Raw genomic sequence first — 6563 nt, 5'->3', positions numbered from 1 at the left:
AAGAACTCACACCAGCAAAGGGTGTGGTAGAGCTGAAGCCGAGGATGGTCGGAAGGCTCCGACGTCATGTACTGGATTTGATCCCGTGAGGAGATAACCCAGTCCTGTTCTCCATCCTTGGTCCCCTCCCCACCCCCCTGTCTGCTCCTAGGGAAGTGCTCACAACTACCACCTATGCCTAGAGACCACTGCCAGGCCCATCACCAGCTGAAATCTCTATCTGCTGGCTTCAAAGGGTCCCCCCAAAGGCACCGGGCTGCCACCCAGGGAAAGGAAGCGGTGACCCACGGTGTTCAGGCAGGCAACGACAGAACAGCGGTGTCGGAAGCCACTTGTGCGCCCACCGGGGTCCTTCCCTACTTCTGTCTGCTTTTCAGTGGTTACCCCAGCAACCTCTTGCACAATCAATTGGACAGGTAAGGGTAAGCTTTGGCAAAGATGTGCAGAAATTAGAGCCCTTAGATGTTGCTGGGGGGCGGAGGGGAGAAGCTCTGGTGGACGCAGCTGTTTCGAAGTTTCTCAAAAGATGAAAGAGTCAGTAGGTGGCCCAGCCATTCCACCCCAAGGTAGACAAGCAGAAGAAATGGAAGCAGGTATCCACAGGGAAAGCTTCGATGCGGGTATTCCCAGTGGCATGACAGACAAAAGATGGAAACAAGTAGGCAAATGGGCAATTAAAAAATGTGGCTCAACCCTGCTGATGGAATATTACTCAACTGTGAAAAGTGAATGGAGTCTTGGGTTTGTTCATTAATGTCAATCCATTGTGTGGGGGAGGTTCATTCGGAGATGCCCATTTATGCTCCCTCCTCTCCTCACCCCCCCCTTGCAAAGCCACTTTCATTGAATTTCCTTGTTCCATTATCAGGAATTTACACAGACTGTGATGACTATAATTGCCCTCCTTCCCTGTCTCTGAAGCATTGATGGATACCATGACATAGAGAAACACCAAGAACACTCTCTTATGTGGGAGAAGGCCGTCCAACAAGGCCACATAGTGCATGACTATTTATACGAAGAGACGGAAAGCACAGAGTGGTGACCTGGAGATGGGCGGAGCGTGGGGGAGGGGCGGGTCTCATTGCTCATGCTATGAAGTTTCTTTTGGAGGTGGTGAAAATGTTATAAAGTTGGCTGTGGTTGTGGTTGAACAACTTAGCAAGTATATTACAAGCTTAATTAATTACACACTTAATGGGTGGATTGTGAGTACATGGAAAAGAAAAATAGCCACTTGGACTCATTCCCCTAACCCAAAGACTGCCCACCCCCACCCCCCGCCCCGCCCCTTCAAAGATAAAGCTCCCAGGCCTGCCGTAAAGAAGCTCCAGCCCCACCCTATGTTTAGAGCAGTTTCTGCTCTTCTTGACAAGTATCCTAAATGCTGAGCTTGGGAGTCTTTCCTCTTCTAGAACATTCTGTGCCTACAGTGGGCCTCTGTAAAAGCCTCCACCTACATCTCTACCTACCAAGTACCTGTTCATTTTTCAGGGCCAGCCCTTCCCGGGCCTCCTGTGCATACAGAGTCGCTCTTCCGTCAGGCTGCCACGCATCGTTTGTAGTCCATTCTGGTGCTTATCACATTTTATTTTAATTACCTGTCTACATAGTGCCTTTCCTACCAGCCTGGCCCATGGGCACTTCAAGGACAGATTCTGCCTTATTTATCTTTCTGCCCCCCTTCCTTCCTCCCCAGTCCCCACACTGCCATTTCACTCCTACCAGTGTAGGAGAGAGAGAGATAGGCCTACAGGCAGTGCATAGTGTCCAGCCCATAAAAAGTAGTTCACGGAGAAGAGCAAGCCAGTGAAGAGCAGAGAGCGTCGGCTTTGTCACCGGCAACCTGGCCCGTGTCTTCTCCACGCCACCCTGGAGGCACCTCCATTATTCCAACTCTAAGTTTCCTCCCTTTCCAAAAGCCATCGGCCAATGAGGGGTCTGATGGTCATTTGTATATGTTATCTCATTGGCTTCTACCCACATCCATAGAAAGCAATATTACTACTGTGCTCGAAGGCCACACCCAAGAATGGGAAGGGATGGTGTCTTGATGTTGGCTTCTCTGACAGCCTGAGCTCCCATGCCACCCATAAATACCATTAACATTAGCATGCCATAAACCAAAAGCTGTTACCTGTTATGTAACGTTCTCCCCACTGACAGGAGACCCTAGAAGCAAACAGCAGAGGCTCTTTCCAGAACATTATTTTCCCTCTGCTTACACTACATTCAGTGCAAAATGTGCTGCATTGTAAACCCACTTTGCTAACCTGCGAACCCTGAAGCAGGTGCACGAAGGCTAACTTGGAACTACCATCCGGTTCTTCCCCAGCCGGGTTTCACTCGCTTGCCAGGACCTGACTCACATTCAGTCCACCTTACGACAGTTCTGAAGCAACTCTTTTCTGGCCTTTCCTTCACAACCACTTATTTTAACCACACACTTCCAAATTTCACCTTAGGTTTGCAAACATAATGGTCCATTTTTACCCCTGCTTCCATCTCCTAACTGCCCAACGATCTGGTGACAGACATCCTGCAACACAGACTCTACTTTCGCTGCTCTTTTAGAATTACAGCAGCCCAACCTCAGCACAGGTCAACTACCACTTTCAGGGCTCCTCGCCTTCTGCAGCATTTGACAGCCATCTCCCCTCCCTCCTTCCTTCCCTGACCCTCTCCTCTCCCTCTCTCCCTCCCCCCTTCTTCTCTCTATGGCCTAAGGCTCAGCTGTGACCCCCCCCCACACACACACACATCTTCCCCGTTTACATCCTTTTGCACGAAGTGTGAAACACCCTCAATATCACACCCTAGCCCTGGGCTCCAGTGGGCGGACTCCAATTGCTTTCCAGATTGGATGCTATTGGATGCCGCCCTGTCATTCAGCTTTGGGCGGGTCTAGATGCTGAGGACAGCGCTCTGTCTCTTTCCCTTCTGTGTCTACACGAAGGTCCTTCCGAGAAGTGGTCTCCACAGGCAGGCCTTTCCACATGGATCCCTCTGGCCTCCCGAACTCATCCTCAGAACGCAGTTCAAAATTGGAATGACCTACGGCAGCTTTCATGAAATCATGGACTCTCAAGGTCAGGAGAAACCCAGGGACATTGGGGTCAGAATTCCTACCCACTGTGGCCCTCCTTCCCACTACACTCCCCCTTCTCCAATTCATCAAAAAAAACAAAACAAAAAACAACTGAGAAAATATCCATTTTCCACTCACCACCAGGGCCCGTTCCGGCTGAAAACTCTCTTCTGATCATTTCCACCTAGGTTCAACCATCCATTATGAGAAATTCTTAGCCTGGACTAATTTTACCCCCCCAAATGGGGTTAGCACATCATTTTCACGCATGTGTCTGATGCGCTTTGATAATATGCACTCCCCCTTTATCCTTTCTTGTCCCCCCACCTCCCATTCCTGCTTGCCCCATTCTTCTTCCCAAATAGTCCCCTTTCTAATTGCATGTCTTTAAAAAGACAATTTCAGATTCCACCTAGGAAAGAAAACATGCAATATTTGTCTTAGTGAGCCTGGCTTATTTTGCTTAACATGATCATGTGTCCACTCGTATCCATTTTCCTGCAATCAGCACAATTGTATTCTTCTTTCGGGCTACATAATACACCATCATGACTATATGCTACATTTTCTCTGTCCACTCATCAGAGGCTAATTCTGTGACTACCCTGAGTAGCGCAGTGTTGTATGATGGCGCGAGTGGTATCACTGCGCACATAACAATTGGTTTCTTGAGGAAACTCTATACCGATGTGGAACTCAGCTTTCACATCCCCGGGTTTAATGTTGGAGTTCCTCCCCCACCCCCTGCCCCACTGCTTACATTCTTGCCAGCCAGCATTTATTTATTGTTGTTTTGTTTTCTTGGTAATTGCCATTCTGGAATCTTGACTGTCATTTCCTTGATGGTTCAAGTCACCATTTTTAATTGCCTATGACTCTCTCCATGATCACTTCAATCAAGCTCTCTAATAATTCTTGGTGGTCAAACTCAACTCCACCCTAACCTCCGTACATCCAGACCAGCTCTGGTCCTCTGTTCTCACCTACTGGGCATAGAGGAGAAATGGAAGGAGGCCGAATAAAAAGGATGTGGTCTCTTGATGCCCCAAAAGAAAGCACACTGGTTCAGATGCTCTTGCTCTTGCTGAAGATGTGGAATGGACGTTGTGTGTGTGCATGTGAGAGAGAAAGCAAGACAGACAAACAGACAGAAGATAGAGAGAGAGGTGGCCTTGGGTGTGTATTCTATGGAGCTCGGTTCTTCTGGATTCTGTTTTCTATGCCCACTTAGTGTTTCCTGGAAGAGAAAATTGTGCATCAGCAAATGCAAAATTTGCACTATGCTCAAAATGTTCACAAATGTATCATCAACTGCCTTAGAACAAATCAGCACTTAATCAGGGAAAGGGCTTTCTATCATTTACTGCTGTACACACACTGAGTACATTAAAAAAAAAAAAAAACACTTAAAACTAGACCTAGCTAGTGACAAGCCAGTTGTGTGTGTGTGTGTGTGTGTGTGTGTGTGTGTGTGTGTGTGTGTGTTTTGTTTCTTATATTTCCAACCACAGCATTCTAAACTAGTGGATCTTTACTAGAGGTACTGACCCCAGCCCTGGGGGACATTTGGCAATGTCTCTAGAAAATCTGGCTTGCCACAAATGGGAGGAATGTTATTGGCATCTAGTGGCTGGGCATCTTGCTAAATATCCAACAGTGCCCAGAACAAAGAATGATCCAACCCAAATTAGAGTTGCTGGAGAAACCCTGCTGTAAACCTCTTTTCTCTGTTTGTATTTGCCCCTCCTGGGCCGCACAGATTTGAAGTTTTACCGAGGGCGGGGCCAGGCAGAGGGCTGGGAGGCTGCCAGAGAGCGGCCTACTTCCAGGGAGACTTGCAAGTTTGTTGGCGTGACCTTCTGCTGAGGCACTGACCTCTTTGCCCCGGGCAATCCCACTGAGATAATGAAGTTCAAAATGCAGGCACAAGGCTGACCACCAGCTGCCCTGTCTTTCCCCAGGGTGTGAGTGGGGGAGAGGGGGAGAAAGAGAGAGAGAAAACTTCAGAGTTGGAACTAGGAGAGAGGGTCCAGGAAAGCAAGAAGAATTGCAGGCTTGGCATAAGCAGGAATGGCAGACCCTGCCTGCAGAGTTATTCCCTTCTATCAGCTACTGATTAAAAAAAAAATTCCTGCCAGTTGAGTAGGACCAAGAGTTTACAAAGTACATGTAATTCTTACAACCAGGACAGAAAGAGAGGGCAATGGTGACTGACCTGTTTTATCGAAAGTGAAACAGTATCAAAGACACTCCTAACCTCATGACTGAGTTCAACCCTTGGTGGATTAAAAGAGGGAGGAAGAGAAAAAGAGGAAAGCCAAGAAGGAAGAGAAAAGGGATGAACGACATAGAGAAACTAGAGCCAGGATAAAGTGAAAGTCCTAAACATAGCAGATGTTTCGTGAATGCTTGTTTATTCATCATTTGTAAGAAGATGAAATCTACTTTAGGACAACAAGGCCAGGACATTAATATGGAACAACAGAAAGGGCTCCAAAGCAGGAGTCTGGAGTCTGGGGTGTGTCACCTCTTCCTTTCCCTGTCTGGTCTTATCCTGCTGGACTATCTTCTAAAAAAAAAAAAAAAAAAATGAAGTTGGATTCTACATCTCCAGAAGCTTCTTTAACCCCCTAGGTGGCTCAGCCCCAAGTTCAGCACCGAGCTATAACTTGTAGCAGCCAGGCCAAGACTGGAGAATTGTAACACATCTAGAAATCTACCAGCAGCACTAGTAACTACCCACAGCTCCATTATTGCCCCTGCCTCTTCATCCTCATCCCAAATGACTGGTGAAGACAGGAGAGAGATGACAAAAACCCATCGTTTCCTTCCCTGCTATCCACCAACCCCCCCCTAGGGCCTGCAGTTTGCTATTAGAATGGCACCCATAATTCCACACCTAGACCTGACACCACCTCCCGCCTCTCCCCTCTCCTCTTCTCCTCTCCTCCAGACAGCCTTGCCCCCCAATTCTGCCTGAACCAACCCCTGCTTTACAACTGCTGAGGCACCGGTTTGCCTTTTGTTCTCTGAATGCAACCAAATTGCTTTCCTTTGGTCCTTGCTGTATCCGCTCCCACCCACCCCCCACCTCCCTGTCTTAAGACTCCCTCCTACTCCACCCTGCCCACCACCAGTACATCAGCCCTCCTTTAACTACAGTTTACGTTTTCACAGATGCAACCAACTATGGATTAAGAATTCTAGAAAAAAAAACAAACAACTTTCATCTGTCTGAACACACACATGCTTTTTCTTGTCCTTATTTTGTAAGCACTATAGTATAACAATGATTTGCATAGCACATACATCACATTGAGTGTTATCAGTAACCGAGCAGTGGTTCACAGAGATGGGAGGATTGTGTAGGTTTTTATGTAAAATACAGTGGCATTTGATATGAGGCATTTGAGCACCTGCAGATTTGGAACCAATCCCTGATAGGCAGGAAGGGGTGATTGTTCTCAGAGCAACT

This window comes from Perognathus longimembris, chromosome 3 (genome assembly GCF_023159225.1).
Source record: "Perognathus longimembris pacificus isolate PPM17 chromosome 3, ASM2315922v1, whole genome shotgun sequence".
Lineage (NCBI taxonomy): Eukaryota > Metazoa > Chordata > Mammalia > Rodentia > Heteromyidae > Perognathus > Perognathus longimembris.
This window is presented reverse-complemented; position numbering follows the sequence as displayed.